This window comes from Ambystoma mexicanum, chromosome 4q (assembly GCF_040938575.1).
Source record: "Ambystoma mexicanum isolate Mex_15411 chromosome 4q, UKY_AmexF1_1, whole genome shotgun sequence".
Taxonomy (NCBI): domain Eukaryota; kingdom Metazoa; phylum Chordata; class Amphibia; order Caudata; family Ambystomatidae; genus Ambystoma; species Ambystoma mexicanum.
The window spans coordinates 667,536,492-667,559,939 of record NC_090928.1 but is presented as its reverse complement, the minus strand read 5'-3'; the positions used below and the strand labels follow the sequence as shown (position 1 = coordinate 667,559,939).

The 23,448-nt window shown below is 49.1% G+C and overlaps 1 protein-coding gene across 2 annotated transcripts in view; it reads left to right on the top strand.

The window, feature by feature from the left end:
* The first annotated feature begins 268 nt into the window (after positions 1-268).
* Positions 269-23,448, top strand: part of CLHC1 (clathrin heavy chain linker domain containing 1) — a 660,301-nt gene continuing 637,121 nt past the window's right edge. Inside the window, exon 1 of one of the 2 annotated variants that reach the window (XM_069608240.1) lies at positions 269-456. The gene's annotated coding sequence lies outside the window, so the exon portion shown is untranslated. The remainder of the gene's footprint in view (positions 457-23,448) is intronic. The other variant, XM_069608241.1, reaches the window with a different exon arrangement.

Here is a 23,448-nt window from a genome sequence, read left to right as displayed (position 1 = left end):
AATAGGGGAAGGACATGGGGAAAAGAAGACAAAGGGCTCCTGTCATGGAGATTGGTGCCTCATAAGTAAGTACTGTGACGAGAAAGAGCAGGACTAATGAAGATTACCAGTACGTAATTGATTAATTATGCACACTTTAAATCTCGGGAAATTCCAGAGTTCTGAGCAATGATGCTCCCTGTTGTTCTTGCCATCCTGTTTGTACAAACCTAACACAGTTCTGAAGGATTGTAGAGTAGATGACGGCTCGCGAGCCAGTGTATAACACAGACGTACACGCCAGGGCCTGAACGCAGCTGACGTGGAGAGGAGAGGCGGGGCGTTGCTAGGGTCTGTTTCTTGGATGGGAAGTGTACACTGCACTCGGGACAGGCGTGATAGCACCTCAGTTGCTCGTTATACCTACACACCTCTACGGTTGTTTGCGGCTACGCGAGGGCAACTAAAATATAAATGGTGCGTTACTTTCATTGTAATTGACATGCGCCCAAGTGTTTTTGTTGTGTACATCTACTTTCTCTGGACCCTAGGGAAGGGGTTGGGGCCCCAACTTGGGGGTGCTTGCTGTCTCAAAAATGTTAGTGTGCATTTGCTCTAGAAAACCGGTATTTTGCTTTATTTAGTCTACGACTATTGTTCTGTTGTGATTTTTCTTTTTAAAGCATTGTATTTTGAGGCTGTAGTGTACTGCAGTTGAAGTGCCCCAACACTACCAGTTCCAGAATGCATTATTGTATATGAAAAGCCAGTGCAGTGGGATGGGCACTGAAACGATATTCAGCAATGCAACTGTCCTTGCAAAATCTTGCATTCACTTTAGAAGCCATTTCTTTTGCCCCTAATCTTCAAGTTCCATTTGAGTTTTATATTTTAATCAAACCATGGACCGGCTCCTGTACATTTCACATATAAATATGTTTGATCTGCATTGAAATATAAATATACAATTACCCTTCTTACCAAAGCTTTGTCAAAAAGACATTAAATTGCACAGCTATAACTGCCAAAGGAAGGTTAATTGTTCTTGGTTATTATGTCCCTGGATACAGAAGACAATTCTGTCAAGACCGTAGGCTCGGATTATGCTCTTCTTTCTTTACTTCAGTCTCGAGCAGCGTTCTAAAAACCAACAATAAAAATAAATTAACACAAAAAGAAACTAGATTTCCCAATAAAAGTCGCCTTTTTGTAGTCCATTTATGACAGGGTATGTATTGGAACGGTATGTATTTGATCATTTCCACTAATCTCCTCTCTACTAGTCTATAACCTCAGCTTCATACCTTGTCCTTCCTCTTTCTTTGCTGCACGGGCAGTGGTGTAACACAAGATGTGGGGGCCCCCCTGCAAGCAATGCTGAGCCCCCCCGCCCCCCAACTCAGCAACAAATCAAGGGTTGTGTCACACTCTGGGCCAGCCTAGATTATCACACTTGCGCAATATGCACAAACGTGCTGCTGAACGGATATGCCGCACACTGCACTAGGAGAAAGATATACGTATGTGTTTTAATATAACATACAGCACACTGTCTGAGGAAAAATTGGCTAAAAAGCCAGAGTGTTTGCAATTGTTTTGTAGGGTAACACCAATCCAATAGATGCAAGTCACCAACAGAGCACAGGAACATTAGAGTTTTGCTATTAAAAATGCCATGCCACAATGAAAACATGTCCAACTGGCTGCACGAGGTAGACCAGTGTCGACATGTAATAACAATATAGTAAAGCTTGCCAGGGCACATTTAGACATATCTAGACTGGTTGCACCAAAATGGCAGTCGAAGCAATAACACTCATCAAGAATAGAACACACATTCAAGCCTGTGTCTCTGTGGCCTCTAACAACACGGCCAAACTCTTTAAAATCTGAAAAGAACTGGTCAATCCTGTTGAGGTTTTTACATCTCCTGTTCCCTCCCAGGCCCTCTGTATGGCTCTGTCATCTCACTTCTACGCTAAAACTCAGGACATCCTGTCCTCCATCTCCTATTCCTCTCCCTCTTCCTCTCTCGGCCCCCTTTGGCCATGTCTACCTCTCTTCCTCCTTTCTCCTCCTTCTCTCTGACAACACCTGATGAGGTTTCTAGACAAGTCCGATCTATGAAAGTGTCATCCAAACAGGTGCTCTCCTGCTCCACCAGAACCATATTGACACCCTGGCTCCAGCCTTGACCGATTTCTGTAATCGCTCTTTCCCCTCCCCCGTTAAGCACTCCCTTATGCACCCACTCCTCAAGAAGCTTTCTGCCCATCCTGCCTGCCCGGCAAACTATCGCCCAATCTCCATCACCCCTTTCCTGGGCAAACTGTTGAAAAAGCTGGCCATCTCCCAGCTTACTCTCCACACGGAATCTGTTGGTTGTCTCCATGACCATCAGTCTGGCTTCACTGCCAGAGACACGGAAACTGCTTTCCTGAACACCTGTGAAGTTCTGCTCTCTAACTTTGATTCCAGCATTCCTTCTGTCCTCATCCTCCTTGATTTTTCCTGCGCTTTCAACACGGTCAACCATGCCACCCTGATCAATCCTGATCAATCAACTCCATGAGAACCTGGGCATCACGGATCAGGCCCTTGAGTGGCTGACCTCCTTCCTCTTGGACTGCCCCACCCAGGTCCAACTTGATCCCTTTCTCCCGCGCCATCCTCTCACTCTGGTTTTTCAACCTCTATGTGGCCCCTTTGACCCACCTCATCTCTACATTCTCCTCTAACTTTCGGTGTTATACGGATGACACTGCTTTTCTTCAGGCTCCCCTCAGACTTCTCTTATCTCTCGCTCATTCCCGACTGTCTATCCGCGATTCAGGATTGGTGTGCCTCCAACTATCTCTGCCTTAATGTCAGTAAAATGGAGATCCTTCTCATTTGGACTCCTGCCCCTGCTTTCCCTCTCTCACTCTGGCCGTCCGCCTTGGGCCCTCTTCCTTCGCCTTCCTGTGAGGCAAACAACACTGGTGTCATCTTTGACCCCACTCTCTTTCTCTCCTCACATCTCAGACATTGCCAAGAAGTCCCACTACCAGCTGCTCCTCCTCAAAGGGACTCTTCCCTTTGTCACTGTCCCCCAGAAGCTCACTGTCTGCAGATCCCTGGTTCTCTCTGGACTACTGCAACAGCCTCTTTCTCAATCTGCCTTTCTCTACTATCCAGCCCCTGCAACTAATCCAGAAAAGGACTGCAAGACTTATCCTTGGCCTCAAGCACAGGGATCGTATCTCTCCAGCTCTGAAATCTCTCCACTGGCTCCCAGTTGCTGCAAGTATCACGTTCAAGACCCTTTGCATTGGCCACAAGGCTTTCTGGGCCCGGGGCCCGCACTACATCCAACACTCTCTTCCAAAATATCTTCCTTCTCAAGCCCTTCGCTCAGCTACCTACAACTCTCTAAGGAAGAGAGTGGGGGGTAGATCTCTCTCCTCTATATGTGCCTTCCTCTGTAATAGCCTTCCTGCCCCTCTCAAGCTTTAGCAGACTACCTGAAGTTCTGGAAGCAGCTCAAAACTTTCCTCTTCTCCTCTGCTTTCTCTCTCTCCCTCCCCTGCTGGCCTACCTGACCTACCTGTCTGCTGTACCGACTGGTTGCTTGGCTAACCTCCGAGTCTCACTGAGTCGAGCCTCTTTCTTGATCAGTCACCCTTGCACTGCCTCTGGTCCTACCATGCACTTAGGGGCTGTAACTGTAACCCTACAGCCCCTTGTTCTCCTTGCGCTACCCAGAGCTGTGCTGCCCTGACAGCACTTACTCAGAGCATTGCTGCCTTGTTTTTCCCCTCCCCTCTCCCTTGCACTTCCCCCGTCCCTTTCCCCTTGTGCTTCTCGTTATCGCACTTGCATGATCTGAATGACACAAGGCCTAGTAAGATTGTTTGTCTTGGCCTCCCTCTATCTTCCATCCCTTGTCGCGCCTAGAAACACTTGTGTGCAGGTGCGTTATAAATGACTTATATCATATCATTTGATCACAGATGCCCAGAAAAATATACAATGCTGCAGGAAGAAACGGCTGACTGGCAGCACCCAAATGGCAGTCTAGCCAGGTAATTCACTTAGCAGGACTGCTTTATCATAAATGCCCCATTAAAAAAAAAGTCATACCAAACTGAGGAATGACTAGACTGGCTGCACCAAAATGCCTCTCTAGCCACTAATACCACATATCATGCATGCTTAGCCTGGCCATGGACAGCCATTATAATTTGTCGTATAATCCTGCCCCCCCCCACACATCCCCTCTCCCTCCCACCCCAACCTCCAAAATCAGCTCCTTGGCCCAGAATTACCTCCATGTCCCTCTTCCTTGCCCAGAGTTTACGGTTGAGGCTCCTTGCCTCATAGGTAAGTACTGGGATGAGGAAGAGTGGGACTAGGAGTAGTGAAGATTACAGGTAGCTAAATCAAGCATTACTTCCATGTACCTCTACCTCATCCCAGTACTTGTGTATGAAGCAGAGTGCCTTGTACACAAGTACTGTCTCATACACACTGGGACGAGGAAGAAAAGGGCTAGGAGTAATGAAGATTACCAATAAGTAATCCAGGCATTAAACACAAGTATTGGTGCAACACCATTGAGTTGACTGGGATTCAGCACCCCCCCCCCCCGCTCCCCACCTGAAATGTTGGGCTATGTTGACCAGACCTGGCTGACCTTCAGAGCAGTTGCCAGACAGAAAAGGACACAGATGTTAAACGGCACCTGGGTTTCTCTGTTAACAAGAACCCACCAATTATTACCATAAAGCAATTCACTTTCACTGTTAATACCTGCATTAGAATGCCACATTTTTTAGGCAATTTAAATCGTGATGTGGGTTTAATACTTGCATGCCAGGGGAGTGATTGGAAGGGTAGAGAGGGAACAGGAGACCACTCATTCTCAAAGCAGTCCATAAGTAAGTGCTTTAAACCTTAAATGAGAGAGTTAACTGCTTGTAACATTGAAGCTGCACTAGAATAGTCTCATAAAAGTGCATAAAGAAATTAGATGACCCAAACAAATAAGTTTGCCCCTCCCCACCGCCTATGAAGTTGGCACCCCTCCCAACATTTGAAGGGTTAGGTTTTGTTGCGCCCCTGAACGCAAGCACACACACCATTCACCATATACACACACGCAACACCCAGTCATACATTGAAGTGTGCACCCTTTCACCATACAGGCACACCCAGGCAGCCACCTATACATTTAAGTGTGAACCCTTTCAACATACACTCACACACGCACACATCATGGGGTTGAGGGGAGCCCTAACACTTAAGCTCACCAGCACTGTTGTTCCTGGGCCGGCATATTACAGTCTTCGGGCAGAATCGCACCCACCCGCATAGTTTTCACGGAAGCACTGGCACCGTTTTAACAGTGCCAGTGCTTCTATGGTCCCCATTTCTTTAGAGTCCGATAGGACTTTATGGAAATGGGGACTTACCATTTGCCGGCGTCTGACTTCCCAGACCGCCAGGGTTGTAATCCCCCGGTTATACCGGGAATTCGGGCGCCGGTAAATCATTACGGGTCTGGCGGCAACCTGCTGGTAGCAATGGCACGGTTGCCGCCAAACCCGTAATGAGGCCCATCGTTTCTTTTTGAAGTCACTCTTACTTCATAAAGAAATTATTTCTGTGAAAAAAATAATTTCTTTATAAATGCAGAGGGAATTAGTCACATCGCTTTGTATATACATAAAACACAATATATTAAGACATGCTAAAACATAAATAAAATCCACCTTAAAACGTAACAATCGGCCTTTCAGTGCATCAATTCTAAATCAAACATATTAAAATATCAACAATCTTGTGATAAAATACTGTTCTATAATAAATTAAGTTAATATCATCACCAATCATAAAATTCAGCCTAATAATAATTTAGCATTTATATAGCGCTACGAACCCTCTGGTATCTGAGTGCTGCTTATTATTACCCACGATGTGTGGTGCTCATTTATCGACCTTGGAAGGATGAAAGGCTGAGTTTGGCCCTGCTAGGTTTCGAACCTGCGTCAGCAGGCTCTGCAGGGATGTCAAAGCGAGCGCTCTATTTGCTGTGCTATCGGACCGGTAACATCTGCCTGATTATTATAATTTTTCAGATATTTCTTGCGCAGTTTCCATAGGATGTCACATTCTACTATTAAATGTCGTATGGACTCTATCATCTCACTGCCACACAGTCTATCTTCGTGTATCATAACGCGCATAAAACCTCTGGTCTCTAACGCTTCTGATATATTAAATTTTAATATCAGATGGGTTAGAAAAGTACTCATACTGGGGTAGGCAGTGATGTATTTAGGTTTTCTTGTCCTTAACATTCTTATTTGGCAGTACTCCACACTATGAGCTTTCGAGGCTAAATCAATCAAGCTTTGCTCAAAGCTTATTTCTTCCAATTTCCTTTCCAACCAGTTTTTCAAAACTATTTTGCCTATAGGGTGGATTTGACCTCCAATCCATTTATAGTTGAGTCCTTTAAGCACGCCCATAGTACCAATACTTAACTCTCCTTCCAAGCTCAAGAATGCTTGCACAAACGGTGTTATTATTGTTTCCGTAGTTGGCTTACATAGTTCATAAAACATCACACATTGGCGCAAATAGGATGACCATGCACAAATCGACAACAGTAAAGTGTGCATCCTTCTTTGGAATGCTGCACAAGATGGATGCAGGATTTGGGACAAGGGGAAACTCTTTTTGAATGACACCATTAAGTGGGCGGAGGTCCTGCACCATACGCCATGCCCCTCCTTTTGCTTTTTTAATCTGGTAGATCGCAGTATTGCCAGAGGAATTTGAGGGTACAATGATGCCCTGCTTTAATAGTGCGTGTATTGTTTCTTTTATGCCTTCCTCTGCTTCCCTTGACAGAGGGTATTGTCTTAACCTGGGCAGCATTGCACCAGGCTTGAGTTTAATCTTGATTGGGGTGACTTCTTGCAATATTCCCAAGTCATGGGGGTTAGTTGTCCATAGGCTAGTGAGTACCTGCTGCATATCTTCATTATAAAATGACGGCGGTGCACTGACAACAGCCATGAGGGGGTTTGTTATTCATCTGTTCTGTATCATTATGTCACAGGGCATGCATATTTCCATTCTTTTTTTTTTAAATAGTCTTTATTGATTTTGTTACAAGTCTGACATATCCCATGTTTAATTCACAGTAAAGGTTAGTTTAACTCTTTTGTTAATATCATGTAATGAATTTGAAAATACAATTGACCAAGGCATCATAACTTGTGTATACCCTCTCCAATTTCCCCTCCCACCCATTTCCATCCCCCCCACTTGTTGGAAAAGAGGCAAAGCTGCGTTGGGCAAACGGGGAAGCCAACAAGAACAGACAGGGTCACCGGAGTTAATTATTGATCGGGCTTCATAGCTCCACGTCTTGCTGAATTGCGGGAGTATACTCCGTCCTTAGCTTACATGATAACCAGGAGGTAGTTATTGAATGGTGGCTTTACTTGACGTGGCTTAGTGGGCCCCAGTATTCGGCATAATATTCCTTAAAGGGTAACCAGATCGGGTCTATGTTTCTTCGAGATTCCATGACTGCGGCTGTCGGGCTTTCCATTTTGTAAATTGCATGAGCCATTCTCTTTAGAGGGGAGGACTGCTGACTTCCATTTAACAGTAAAGCATACTCTCGCAGCTAATAATAAGTTTCGTGGCATATGTGAGAGAGTCTCGTGGGAGTCTTCCTCGTCAGATTCCACCCCAAATAATATTAGTGTTGGCGTGAGTGCTCTGGGGATCCCGTCGATCTCCGGCATCCACCCTAAAACATCTTTCCAGTACATTTTCACTTTGTCACAACCCCAGCACTGATGCCAGTAGTCACTGATTTCCCCACAGCCTCTCCAGCAGTGTGGGGAGGTGCCTGGGGACATTTTGAACAGCCTTTTAGGAGTGTAGTGCCACCTGACCAGTATGCGCGCATTGTGCATCTTGTATTGTGTGGATATGGATGACCCCCAGACTGCCCTTCGTATAGCCTTCCAGACCCCGGGTTGGTCTACCAAGTTTAATTCTGCTTCCCATTTCACCTCGGATCATGGACGGCTCAAGTGGCCTCTGGTGATCAAAGCTCTGTACATACGGGCAATGAGCCCTTTCGTAGTCTGGGGGACACTTAGAATTAGTTCAAAAGCAGTGAGGGTACATCACAGGGTGTTTCCCCAGGGCTGGCCCATTAAGACGCTACGTAATTGCAGTTATTGCATAGGGGATATGTTCTCCCCCTGCAGGGCATTGGATACGCCCTGTAGAGAGATGTATACCCCTTCCCTCCACATTTGAGCCGGCCTCACAACTCCGGCCTCGTACCAATTCTGAAATCGATGGACATCACAGATTAGCTTTTGTTTGGTGGGACCAGATACAACTTAACGGGGAGGGCCAGGTTGTGACACCTAGCGTGGCCCGGGAGGGGCACCAGAGTGACGATAATACCTTTTAGAATAGGATGTTCTCGTATTCTTCGTGTAATGGCTGACTGAGGGACACACAACCATTCCCCCAAAGTGACTGGTGCAAAGGCAATGTTTTCTATTGCTACCCACTGTTTCTCAGGGTTTTCCCATAGTTGATCGGCTAGTACGCTAAGTTGGGAGGCTCGGTAATATTCCAAAATATATGGAAACGCCATGCCCCCTGATTCTTTGGGTAGGAGGAGAGTGGATTAGGGGATTCTAGGCTTTTTACTGCCCATAAGTATGCTAATCGCAGCCTTTTAATCTCAGCAAGAAAGGAATCTGGTACTACAATCGGGAGTGATTGAAAGAGAAAGAGGAACCAGGGCAAAATGTTCATCTTGATGGAGGTAAATCTGGCGGCCCACGACAGGGGCAGTTTTGACCATCTGTTCACGTCATCCCTAATAGCTTTCCACAGGGGGACATAGTTTGCCTTGAAGAGGTCCGCAAGGGACACAGTGATGTTTACCTCCAAATAACTCACAGATTGGGGTTGTACTTTGAGGCCCCAAATTTCGTCTAGTGATTGGAGGAGGTTTCCATCCTCTCTGTGTGACTGCTATAGTGTTCTGGAGGTTCGCACGAAAGCTGGATAAGGCTCTGTATCTGTGTAGATCCTGGAAGAGGGCTGGGATTGATTCTGCCGGTTGGGTGAGATATAAAAGAATATCATTGGCAAACATTGCCAGTTTGTATTCCTTGTTTCCCCGGGTGATGCCGTGTATTCAGGGGTTTGACCTTAGTATTTGGGCAAAGGGCTCAATGACTAGTGCGTAAATCGGGGGGGAGAGAGGACATCCTTGCCTAGTACCTCGTGTGATGACGACGGGGTCCGAAGAGACGCCGTTGATGGAAACCTTAGCCTGTGCTGTGTGATATAGTGTGCTTGTCCCTTGTGTCCATGCTGTGCCTACCCTCACCCATTTCAGTACTGCCTTCAAGAAGGGCCGTTCCACGCGGTCGAACGCCTTCTTGGCGTCAAGAGACTGTAACGGGGTCGCTATCAGCCTCCTGGAGGCCTTCCATTAATTCTAGGGTTTTCCTAATGTTGTCCGCTCCCTGTCTTACCCTCACATAACCCACCTGGTCCATATGTACCTGCTGGGGGAGAACCAGGGCAAGACTGGATGCCAGGGTGCTTGCATACATTTTAGCATCTACATTAATAAGGGAGATGGGGCGGTATGATTTACACTCCAGGGGGTTCTTTTCCTCCTTAGCAATAACTATAATTATCGACTCTGTAAACGAGTTAGGAGCTTGGCCTGTCGTTAATATCGAATGAAACAGTTTGGCCAGGAATGGTTACTGTTAGTTACTGTTAGTTTTATACAAAGCTGGGGTATAGCCATCTTGCCCGGGAGCCGAGCCCGCCTTTAGGTTAGAGATCGCCCTTTGAACCTCTATGGTGGTTATGGGAGCATTTAATTGATCTGCGTGTCTGAGTCTATGGGGCGCAGGAGGAGAGCTTCTAAGAATTCTTCTATGGCAGTTGGTGCACAATCCCCTTCAGCTGTGTACAACTGTGAGTAGAACCTCGAGAAGCGGTTTACTATTTCATGAGGGCCTGGAAGCGCCGCTCCCCTTTCGTCACACACCCTGTACAAGGCCCTATCGGCTCTTTGTTTTCTTAACCGGTTCGCTAACATTGTGTGGGCCTCCTCTCCCTTCTCGCAATTTCAATTTGTTTGAGATATTTGAGTTGTATCAGAGCCTTTCCATTCCATATAGATCATCTCTTAGCCCTACCATCTGAGACAGCCTTTCTTCTGCTTGGTCAGGGTGTTGGCGGAGATCTCGCTCTAGGCGGGAAAGGGCAGTTTTGAGTTCTACTTCCTTGCATTGCCAAGCCTCTTCTTTGACGCCCCCTCTGACATCAGGATCCCCCATATCGTGGCTTTCGCTGCTTGCCAGACCGTGTTTAGTTGCATCCCATCTACATCGTTTATTTCAAAGTAACTCGTGATGGCCTCCGAGAGAGCATCCTTAAACACTGGATCTCTACACAGAAAGTCATTACAGATCCACCGCCTATTTGCTTTAAAGGGGGGGGCCCAAGTCCAATACAAGTTTGCATAGCTCATGATCTGTCCAGGTGACCACTTCTATGGTTGTCTCAAGGATCTCACTTTCACATTCTGTCCCTAGTAGGAGATTATCGATTCTGGAGAAACTCTGGTGCGGGGGGGAGAAAAAAGTGAAGCCTTTGTCTCTGGGATGAGATACGTTCCATGTGTCGATTAAGTGTAAGGAAACGATTACCCTGTTGATTACTCAGTGGCTGTGTTACCTGCCGCACCGAGTCCCAGTCCAGTTCTTTCTTCCACCACATTAAAATCTCCCCCACAAATTAGCGTACTCATCTTCCAGTCTTCCAGAAAGTCGAACAAGGGTTCGAAGAAGTTTGACTGACTTTGATTTGGGACTTAGGCGCTGAGCAAAGGGTGATTTTTACGGGACTGTAGTTCTCCCTTAAGCACTACATATCTCCCCTGTGCATCTCTGTGTATGAGTTCTAAACGGAATGCCAGGGATTTTCTGAACAAGACGCCTACCTCACCCGATTTTTGGGGGCCCGAGGGCCATATTGATTCTCCAATGTCCCTCCCCACAATCCTGTGTTCTCCCCCACAAACATATTTCGTCTCTTGTACGAATAATATATCTAGTCGAGATTGCCTAAACTGTCGTACCAGCATGGATCTTTTCTGAGGAGAGTTTAACTCCCTTACATTCAGGGACCCAAAGGTTATGCCAACAATCTTTGCCATTGTGGTGTATACATTTTGCTCGGGTAGCTCCCAGTTTCTGCAATCTTAGTGATTCTTGTAACCTCCTTCCTGTAGTGAATCTGATTTGCCATGTTGTAAGTGTTGTTAGTGTGTGTGGTTCAACGTTGTGGTTTTGATGCCCCCTGAATTTCCGAGCGAGTGTTCGCCGCCCCCCATTCCTTTCCCCGAGAAAAGCTAATCCTAGCATTCTCTGTCAACTAAGGAGACGCCCTAAACTAAAAAGGGCCACTTTGTTGAGGCCCCTCTTCTGGCTTTATACAGTAATAGTATCTTATAAGTATGAACACGCAAAGGGTACAATGTTAAGTAACCTGAGAGAATTAGAATCGTCCCTCTTTAAGTCGGGCGAGGCCGCTCAAAAAAGAAAAAAGAGGGACTCAGACCTTTCGTTAACCTGCATACCGGTAACAACCAAAAAGTGAAGAGCTGGGTAGAAAGCATCGAATGTTTGTGGTCATGCTCATGGAGTGTTCAGGCACTTGTACTTCCACTTCGTTTGCACCTTGTCTCTCCTAGGTGGCTTTGACGCTGGGTTCGGTGTTGGCCCCTCCGGCTACCTGCGGGGATCAATGTCTATGTCCTCTGCTGAGCCTCGGAGGTGTCGTAAGGCCCTTTCTGCTTCTTCTATCATAGTAATTCTAAAGTCTTCACCTCCGTAGTCAAATGACAATAAGAAGGGGTGGCCCCATCGGTAGTGAGTTCCCTTTTCTTGCAACCAGATCGTGAGGGGGCTGCATCCCCTCCTTTTGGCATGGGTCATGGCCGAGAGATCTTGATGGGCATCACTTTTGCACCTCCAAATTCAATTGTGCCCTTTTCCCTCGCCTTTAGCAGGATTTCTTGCCTTTGGGTGTAATAGTGGCATTTTACGAGGACCCACAGGGACCTCGCGACGGCCCCCCTGCTCTGTGCACTCCATCGAACTCCAGCTTTGGAGAATCTGTGTCGTAATAGAGGGTCCGGATAAGGGCTTTTACTTTCTTTTTCAGGCCTAGCGGGGATTACCTGTGTTCTTCTGCTAAGCCCAATATATGAATATTTGATCTTCCCTCTCTGTTTTTGATTATTCTCCACACCTTCAAGTCGGTCCTCCGCCTTCAGCACTCTAGTCTGTAGATCTGAAACTGTTTCCGTGAGGCTTGACTTCATTGACCTTATTTTCCCAAGCAAAAGCCTGATTCTGATTTAGTGGCGCTGTCTAGGTCATTGCCCGGGATGTCTGTTGAGCTCTGGGCTTCATTTGACTCCGTGGCTGTGTGTGTTCGGCGAAATGTTTGGAGTAGAGCTAAGGTGTTGGGGTCCAGCTTCATTTCAGCTGGCGTTAGTGTTGTACCACTCCGCTTACGCACTTTCACTGCTTTAACTAGTGCTTTGTCCACGGTCTGCTCTCTGTGCAGGCAGGGCTTTCATAGTTAATCTGTACTGTCTCCTGGTCGATCAAATTCAGGCAGGGTGCGCTCCTCACCACCCCCTTCTGCAGCCTCTTTGAGATTTAAGCAGTGCAAGGCACCAGTCAGTGAGTCACAGCCTTGCCCTCGTTGTCTTCTGTAGGGGCTAATGATTGAGGTATCTTTGTGAGTTCTTGGAGCCCAGGACCCTGGAAACTGAATGTTTATTGATGTTTGTTGCGGGTCAGGTGTGCTGCCTGCTCTTAGCTCGCCGTTTGCTATTGGTGGGTGCTGATGCAGCTGTGCTTGCCGTGGCGCATTAACTGGTGCTGTTTATTCTGCAGTGCTGCTGCATGGCCCGGCTCCAGTGTTAGTATCAGGCGTTTGTAAGTGCCACTGACCATGGTGGTAGGACCTGACCTCCCCTCTTTTGTGTTATATTATTTTATTGTTCACTTTCTTTGTTTATTGTTCATTTTTTTTTCTTCTTTTTTTCCCTCTTGCCCCTTTTTTGCTGATGGTGGTGGGGGTAGGGGGGTCTCCTGTTTCTCCACGCCCCTCCCGCTTCCTGCACCGGGGGCCGGAGATTTGACCGTGGCCGCTACCCGGACTCTCTAATATTGCACTGTGCGTTCAGTGGTGCTCCTGTCGCTCTCCTTTAGGGGGCCGGGCGGTTTGCTCTTTTGTCCCCGGAGGGGCGAGCTCTGCACGCGGTTCGCCGGAGCAGCTACACACTGTCAGGGGCTTCGGGGGCGGGAGGGGGGAAGGTAACGCACCTTTCTGCTGCAAGATCTTCTATGGGATTCACTCTCCTGATGCCGGCGCCCGCCTTCAATCGCTCTGTTCCGGTCCCTCTCCTTCAGCTGGTCGGCTCAGTCATGACAAGTCTCGCTGGATCCCTCGCGGTTGGAAGTGCGTCTCGCGGCCGCCATGTTTGATTTCCATTTTTTGCTTAAAATTTCATCTGCTGCTGCTCGGGTGTTTACTGATGCAGAACGTTAAGTCACAGGAAGGGATGGTTTGTTTTTTCATGGATATCAATTGCGTGTTGATGCCCGAAGAGGGAAACGATGGATCAAGCTGCCATCTTGTCTACGCCCTCTGTTGGTCTCTCGCATATTTCCATTATTATTTCCCCATCATTGTCGGTGAACAGCTCCTCATCTGTCAGTTCACGCAGAGCTATGTTTGGATCTACACACAATACTGTTCACCACACTCACCCGTGCGTGTCCAGACCAATCGCCATGATACGTTTAGCTGATACTTGTACTCCCTGCAGATCTAATAAGCGGATAGTACCTGGTAGTATTTCATCGGCAGCCACTGGGTGGAAAACAAAATCACAAGTTACTCTCCATTCTTTTTGCATTAGTTCAGGCACCATCCTCGCCAAGACTTGTATCCCATACACAAACATGTCTGCGTTAGTGGCCACCCCTCGAACTGCTATTTCATTTGCTAATGTATGGATCAACAGCATTGCCCGGAGGGGGCATATTCCTGGGTGGAGCACACTATACTCCTTTCTGTAAATGAGATGGTCATATAGAGCTTGCTGAGGAGATCTCTTCCAGTAGATTTACTGGTGAGTTTTCATGATACAGTAGGGGAGCTCGCACCGTTCCCCCACCCCTATCTTTATATCCAAATCTTTAGTGTAAGGAACAGTGACCACAGCCACAGAGAATCCCTGCGTCTCCAAATTTGTACCCGATAGCAGAAAACAGCCTTCACATAGGCACGATTTCTCCTCTCCTGAGTCCACCATAAAGATGAATTGTTTTACTCCTATCTCTGCCCCCACCAGTGGTTCCTCATCTAGACGTAAGGTAGTTGATGGGACTGGGCACGCAAGTGCTCTCTGTGGGCTGTCCTTGTCTGTGTGTGTGTTGGTCCCAGGGAAGGAAAATAGGTTCTCTCCAACCATAGCTGTTCCCTGGAATGGTGCAGGCGCACCATTTGCAGTGGTGGCAAAAGGTTTATTGTGCGTGTGCCCCATTTGGATTTGACAGGTCGGTCGTGCTTGCATCCCTTGTGGTTGCGCTCTGTGGGTGTTGGGCCCTTGGGTGTACCTGTCGGTCTGTTCCTCTTGTTCATAATCTCCCATGGGTAACCCATAGGGCTGACTGGGTTGGGCTGGCCATATTGCTGTTCATTGTTATATCTTTGTGTGTTCTGATAATACGCCACTAGACGGATACGACACTCTCTCGCAAAATGACCTCACCTTCCACATGACAAACATGCTCCTTGTCCTCCTGCTCTAGGCCCGTGTCCTCCATACCCTCCTCGTTGGCCCCTGTACCCACCTCTTCCTCCGCCAGGTCTTCCTTGCCACTGGGGCCCTCCAAACTGCTCCTCTCCACCCCCATTGCTCCTGGCTGTGGTCTGCTCATGTAGCTCCCATCCTAGCCTGCAATACTATCGCCCCCTCCTTTTCATCTCCCTGCCTCTCTGAGGGCGTCCCAGCTGTTACTGCCGCGACCTTCACTTACTTGCTCTGCACAAGCTTTGCTTCGTCATCCAATCTTTTCTGACCAATTTCTTTCTCCCTCTCTTTGATCCTCCTGCAATGGTGTACTATGAAGCTTTGTATTTCTAGCCAACCTTTGGCTTCTATCCAAGCAATTTTATCACAGCCTTCTGTACTTCCTTCAGGAGGCCTCTTCTGATAATGAAGTAAAAGAAGGAGGTGGACTGGTCCCATGCCGTCCCTGTCTCTGCCCGACACATGTCCTGCACCCGAAAAATGAACTGCGCAGCATCTTCCCTGTTCCCAATGGAGCATTGCATCACAGAGTGTAAATCAGGGGTATCAGGGAAGGTTCTTCGAAGTGCATCCCACACCTGTGCTCTCACATTGTTAAAGGACGCTCTATCATGCCTGTCATTGCCCATGGTCACTGCTGGGAACCCCGCCTTCACCCACACCCTGTCTGCCTGATCACCCAATGCAGACACCAGAAGGCTTTTGATATCCCCTATTGCTAATGGAGACCCCTGCAGTGTTTTTCTCAAAAGCATATGTCCATTTACCTGCACCCTGGAGAGTGGGGGGAGGGCTTTCAACAAATTGTTTTTATCCATCACCGCCCAAGGTACATAATGAGGTCTCCCGCACCTTTGTGAATGAGGGGCATCTGTAGATTGGTTTTCCCCCTTTCCCTACTCACCTTCATTCCTTTTTTCTTTGCTACTGCCATTCTTCCCAACCTGTTCGGGAGCCTTCCTTGCCACGCTTCCTCTTCTCCTACCACCTTTGATGTTTGCCTCTGCACTTGCAGCCCCCCTCCTTCTGCCCCTTCCTCGTCAATATCACTCCAACATTCTTCCTCCCCGTCAGATATCATGGTGTCCTAGCCTACGCTTACTGGGTCACCTTCTTGTTCTACTCGTACTGCTTTTAATCAGGATGCTGTCTATCCGGAAGAGGAAGTCCCCGATTTCCATTCATCCTCGGGTATCATGGAGGAATTTTTCAATGAGGGCGGCAACAGTGACTGCAACAGTAAATCTTGTGTGGTGGGCCTCATGGGGGTTGGGGGTGTGCTTGTTGGACCATATAGACCCTTGGGGTCGTAAGGGGGAGGAGGAGCTACTGCCGGAGTAGCTGGTGCACTCGGCTGGGCTAGAAATATGGGATCACAGTACCCCTCTGCGGGTTTCTTGAGTAGTGGGTATAACATTTTTGGTTCCTGTCCACCCTCCAGCACCCCTCTCTTCCTCCTCAGTTTTTGCCATTATAGGATGTTCCAGTTCCTTCTCTTTGGTTATTTGTGGGGATGTTTCCTCAAACACCCTCCACAAATCTAGCACCTCCCTTCTATTTTGAAGCTCTTTCCCTTTATTTTCAGCCATTTGGTATGTTGCTAGAACGCCCAACTCCATCGTATGAAATGACCCCTCTTCTGGCCAGATTTTAGATGACCTCTTCCCCTTTATTTCCGTCAGCCACTGCCCATGGTACTTTTTTATTTTATCGCTATAGAGGGGGAGGTGTTTACAGATATGTAACTCCACTATTTAAACCTTAAAACAATGTACTCATGCTTTGCAATGTCATAGTAGATGCATAAAGAAAAACATTTAGACATAAAATATTTAAGTTTAACATGACAAACTGACACACCTTACAAACAACAAAAAAAAACAAAGAACATGCATTTAGAACAACCCTTCACGCCCTTTACCTCGTTTGAACAAAATTCTTATTCCACTTCATTCATCCTTTTCATTCACCTCACCCTGGCCCCTTCTGGGCCTACCACCAAAAAAGATTATCAACGCTAAAAGAGAGCACTGCTACTAATTCCAGAGCCTGCTAATTATACGAGGCTCCTACTTTTTTCCTTTTCCTCACTTGTATTGCTGCACTGGTTGGGACAGTGCTATGCGGTGCCGCTTTCCACCATCTTTCGGAGCTAGGTTCCCATATCTCCCCTAATTTCATCACCTTGTATAAAACCTAATGGCCATAGAAAAAAGAAAAACGCTTCTTTTCACATCACGCAATCCACTCACTTGCGCCCAGCCCAGCCCTTCGCGTGTTCCCTTATTATTCAATCTGCTCCATCCCTTCCCAATTGCACTCCTTTTAATTCTTCTTGCAATCAGTACTCATGTGTCTGTGGTATTCCGACAGCCTCTGTTCGTGGTCTATCCAGAAGGGGGGCCTCCCGTAGTGGGCCCTGCCCGGCTCCAGCGAGCAGTTTGGTATTCACAAAGCCGGGACCCACAAAACCTGTTAAGGAGCATATGCCTTTTATGAACTGTGCCCAGCCGTAGGTGGCGTTGTCCCTCCACGGGTAGCCCCGGATCTCGCTGCGGAGTACTGGGGTCATCAAGGAAAATCAAGTTCGGACAGGTCACACCTTGAATGGACCTGTTCTCGACACGCTGCCAAAATGAGTCAATAAATGGACACACCCCAGTAGGGAATGAGACCAGGAGAAAGATAGCAAGTTGTACAAAGTTTTATATAAAGCAATTTGGGTATGCAGTGTACTCTGAGCGCGCTCTGCCAAACATTACAAAAACATCATGTTATAAAGACAGACATCACCATCAGTGACAAACGGTATAGATGAAGAATTCTACATGGTCATTGGTCCAATATACAGTTACATTATACAATATAATGGGATGACGCAGTTTGATAGGCTGTTGCTGGGACATTGCTTGCACCACTCGGGTCAGCTGGGCTCATCTGGGAGAGGTGGTCAGGAGCACAAGAAGTGATTCTGATGACTAATCTCTTTAGTATGGCAACAAGAAAAAAGACTAGAGACAACTAATCGACATTAAATCCTGACATTTAGTGGAGGTGCTATAAAGTTCATTTAACAAATATATGGCTTTTTCGTGCTTTGCCCCCAAGGATCCATAAAACACAATGAGCCTCATTACGAGGTTGGAGGTAGCCATGGTGCTGTTAGCACCATGGCTACCCCCTTACCGCATATCGGAATGGGTACTTACTGGGTCATTCCAACCTTGGAGGACCCGGTAAATCCCCATTCTGAAAACCATTCCCCATTTCCATTCGAGCCCCCATAGGACTCAATGGGAATGGGGAAGGAGCTAATAACGGGCCTGCAAATAGCGGGCCGTTATTAGCTCCCTGGTCCCTTAGCGGCTCCTGCTAAGGCACCTCAGAGTGCAGCGGTAAGGGGTTAACGGCACCGGCATCCTTACCAGTGCCGTTACCGCTTACCGCCGCACTCGTAATGAGGCCCAATGTCCTAATCCAGGTGCCCACCTTGAGGGGGGTTTGATCTACCTGATGCGTCATGATACAGATCGACAAATATTATTTCTACAGTGGATATATGGCCTGGAGGGACTCGGGACTGCGGTGGGTCTGCACTCTGGTCACTGCAGGAGGTTAGGTGTATATCAGCATCAAAGGAGTAGAGGGGTCTGGGTTCTATGAGCTGTGGGCGAAAAAGTGGGGGTTGAGAGGATACATGCGCGTTTGTGGAGACGGATGGGCAAACACGTCAAGATTTGCTTCGGTCACACACAGGGTAATGAGCTCCGAGGAAGAGAAACGATACAGATTATTTGCAACAATCCATGGCGATACTTCCGTGAGAAAGGGATTTGCGCGTAGCTGGCGAGAGGTGGAGGGGGAGGTTGGGCTGGTGGCGCACAGCGCTGAACAGAGGGAGAGACGTGTTTCGAGAAATCATCCTTGGGCCTAGTAAAAGATGGCATTTTAGAGGTAGCACAAAATGGAGTCTGCAAGTACTGCTTAAAAGGCTTTGTTCCTCTGCTTTAATTATGGTTTTGGTGCTTTAGTCTGAATTATGTAAACAAAAAAACAAACGTGGGGACGTCTCCCATCTTCTGGCAGGCGCGAGATCCTTTTCGCGTGGGAATGTGGAGGGGGCTTCATAAAAACCACTGCTTGCAACAGCACTGTGCAGTGGTCTTGTTGTTGTATTTGTAGCATACTGCGTACACAGAATAATTGTGCTGTGCTTCGTACAGAGTGTTGTATGAAATGGAGGCCCCTTCTTTCAGGCTCTCCTTTTTATCTGCAATACCTTGTCTGGTTCTTTGTTGATCTCACTTTTTTATTCTTCCGCTCTCGATTGTTCTTCTTATGCTTTCTTATTGACTGGTTTGCATTACTGCTGTCTTTTCTGCTGCTTTTGTTATCCCGCTTCTTCCTCTGCCCCCTTTCTCTGTGATTTTCGTTACCATATTTGTCCAGGAATTATCTTACACGTGTTTGTTCTCCTGTTGCAGATGTTTTTTGGTAGTAAACTTTGTTCAAGAAGTACTGCAGCCCTCTTCTTGTACCCCGTTCCCATCTTCACAGCAATCACTCAACCTGCTGAGCTATTTTATTAGCCTGAAACTGATTGTTGTCGTTATTTTGTTCCTGCTGATGCTAAGCATGTTTCGAAATTGCGGAGGCACTTTGAAACACAATTTACTTATATATATAAGCGCCTTATATTAATTAAAATAAATAAAGGAAAATGTAACTGACCCACCTGGCAGGCTCGACATCCCAATCTAAGCTTTATTCATGACGGCAAACAGGTCTGCCAACCTGGGCCTGCCCAGTGCTTGGGATTACCGCTGTTGCCTGGGGCGGGTTTGGGCATGTCATGATTACTACAAGCTGCCCGTTTTTATATAGCTCTTCTATAAATCCGTGACCAGCCCCCCCTTTTAAGCGCTATAAACCAGGATGCTCTGCCAACCCTTTTCTCCATTTTAACTTACTTCCTAACACTTAAATGCAGGGACCACTCCTGAGCGACAGGGATCCGACCCTGTGGACCTCAACAGTTGCTGGCTTTGAGGTCATCATGCTGCTCCAGGGCTGATTTTCCCCAGCTCATCCCTCGCAGTTATTTTTGTCTTTAAATTTCCAACCAGCAGACCCAGTGTCTTCCTGTAGTCATGACGTACGGTTTTCTTGCCATGGTTTAGCCAAAAAACCCTGATGTTCGCCTGTCTTATGCTGCTAACTAGAATGTTGGCCTGACTATTTCCTTTCCGTTTCTCCATATGCTCTTAATGATGCTGCATGTGGTCTCGCTGTGACCGGATCCTCCACTTGCTTCCATACTCTGCTCTGTGAAATGCAGCATTTCTGCACCTGCTCGATGACATCTCTGTGTATTTGCCCCTCTCTTCCTAATTTTTTGGTGGCTGGTATGCTCCTATCTTCTCGGGTGTGAGCATGTACTTCTCCAGCATGGGGTCTGGCATGGATTCACATGCTCATGAATATTCCCCGTCGTCAGGCTGGGAATCCTCGGTAAAGAAAAAACCAGTATCAGTTTCGTTTCTGATCTGTCTTTCGTAGTAATAACCAATCACTGGTCTCTGCGTCATACTGACCACAGCCAATGACTGCCCTCTACCTAAGCACCGCCTCTGGCAGCCATCTTCAGATTTTTACCGCACGTTCATGTGTTGGGATCCTCGTGCTATTGCTCTCGAGCGTTAGTGCTATTTTTCGCGCTTTTTTCACAAAAACTTCGATTCTTTCGGTCAAAAGAGCCTCAAGCTCCACCGATCCTACATCCGATCAACGGGGACCCGTGTCGGATTCGTCTGCGCCCCTCAAGGGTGAAGATTTCGTCGAGCTACACTTCGGAGGACTCCAGAAGCTTCTCAGGCCCGGTCTCGGAGATGGCCCAGGAGAAGGGAAGCTCGACGCCCGGAAAGCTGTTCAGGGTCTGCCCTGGATGCCAGCTGCAGAACGTCTTTAAGGAGGACGAACACTCTTTCTGCCTTTACTGCCTTCATGAGGACAAGACGCACGTGGAGAAGGACTGTGCGTTTTGCGGCAACATGTCGGAACGGACCATGAAGGACCGCCATCAAGGTCTCGCCAACTGGCTGGAGGGTAAGAGCCCGTCTGGCGAGAAGAAGAAGAAATCCGAGCGGTCTTCTAAGACCTTTGAGGGCGCCCCGGCGACGGGGGCCCAACATAAGGCTAAGCACCGCGAGTCCGCTGGCACCGGGAGCGCCGAACGGTCGGGCTCTACGGGCGCCAGGCAGGGCGCACCCTCCCCGGCACCATCAACCACGAGCCAACGCTCTGGGTCGGGTAAGAGGAAGGCCGAGCACCCGGCGAAACTCCTGGAGAGGCCCCGGTCGAGCTCTAAGACAGAGGAGGAGCGTGGCAGTGCCCCCTCCCTCAAGGATAAGGCGGTGAGCGCACCTAAGGTGGTGAAGGCCTTGATCCATCCGACCAAGCCCTCTATCGAAACGGTCGCGGCGGCCCTGGCTCAGCCTGTGGAGGCTGCGCCAGTGGTGGCGACCTCGGGGCCCAGAATCTCCCTGCCTCCTCGGAGGGAGTCTTCTTTTGTGCCCATCGATAGGACCCCCGTGAAACCCTCCGTGCCACGCCATCACCGTGGCGACGGACATCGCCGACACTGGGTTCCGCCAGCTGGGCAACGGCGTTTGCCTTCGACGTCGTGGATGGCTCAAAGCTACGGACTTCCAGCAGGACGTCCAGACCAGAGTCCTGGACATGCCCTTCGACGGGAACAACCTGTTTGGGAAGACAGTGGACGATTCCCTTCAGGCCATCAAGGCGGATACTGAGACGGCCCGGGCCCTCGGAGTTCTGCAGCAACGTCGGACGCCCTTTCGGAGCAGCGGAGGCAAGGGCGCCTCCAGAGGTTCCGGCGGCGGTTCCGCTTCCTACCGTCAAGCGGCCCGCTCGTCGTCGCAAGAGGCCTACAGAGGACGAGGCAAGTCTAGCGGACCCCGCCGTCGTCGCCCAGGAGGTCAAGGCGGCAAGGCCGCGTCCAAGCAGGATTGAACCGGCTGTGGGGTCGGGCCCCCACCGGAGCACCCCGGTGGGAGGCCGGCTGGCGGGCTTCGTCAGCGTGTGGGAGTCCATCTCCACCGACCGTTGGGTGCTGGACGCCCTGGCCCGGGGCCACGCGCTCGAGTTTCAAAGAAGGTGCCCGCGCGTCCCCCCCGTGGCCAGGAAAGAACTTCACGTCCCTCAACTTCTCCTGGAGGTAAAGGCGATGCTCAGGAAGGGCGCCATCGAAATCGTCCCAAAGAGGCTTCGGGGCTCCGGAGTTTACTCGGGATACTTCCTCGTGAAGAAGAAGACGGGAGGATGGCGCCCCATCCTAGACCTCCGACGTCTGAACAAGTTCATCAAGGCGCAGAAGTTCCGGATGGTCACCCTCCAGCACGTCCTGGGCCAGCTGGAGGAAGGGGATTTCCTATCGTCGTTGGATTTGGAGGATGCCTACTTCCACATTCCCATCCTAAAGGGGCACCGAAAATTCCTCAGGTTCGTGGTCCAAGGGCGTCATTACCAGTTCAGAGCCCTCCCCTTCGGACTACGGTCGGCACCCAGGGTATTCACCAAGTGCCTCGCACCGGTGGCGGCGCAGCTGCGCCGCGAGGGGATCCACGTCTACCCCTACCTGGACGACTGGCTCATCCGCGCCAAGACGAGGGAGCTCGCCGTGGTTCACACGGCAAGGACCGTCCAACTCCTCACGGACCTGGGATTCTCCGTGAACTACGCCAAATCCCACCTGGTGCCCGCGCAAGTCGCACTGTTTCTGGGAGCGAGGCTCGACACAGTGTCCCTTCTGGCCTCCCCGTCGGAGGAGAGGACCAGGACCATCTTGGGCAAGGTGCAACGGATGTTGGTGGCCGACGCGGCCAAAGTGAGGTCCATCAAGTCCCTCCTCGGGATGATGTCTTCCTGCATCTACCTCATTCCCATGTGCAGGCTCCGGATGCGCCCGTTGCAAGAATTCCTGGATGCGCGCTGGATCCAGACGACGGGCAGCTTCGAGGAAAGGATCAAGCTCGACGAGAACTTCCGACGAGCGATACGGTGGTGGGGCACCCGCGCGCATCTGACGGCGGGCATGGACTTCCAGACCCCAGCCCACCAGGAGACTGTGACTACGGATGCCTCCCTGGAAGGGTGGGGAGCGCACACCGAAAATCTGCACGCAAAGGGACTCTGGCTCCCGACGGAGAAGTCCCTGCATATCAACGTCCTGGAGCTCCGTGCAGTGTTTTGGGCCCTCAGGTCCTTCCTTCCGTCCCTCAAGGGCAAGGTGGTGAGGATCTTCACCGACAACACCACCACCATGTTTTACATCAGGAAACAGGGCGGAACCAGGTCCCCAGCGCTGTCCAAGGAGGCGCAGGACCTGTGGCGACGAACACCAAGTGCCGGAGGTTCGCCAGCAGGTTTCCCCAGACGAGGAGCATGGGCGATGCTTTCTCGTTCCCCTGGGAGGGCCTGTTCCTCTACGC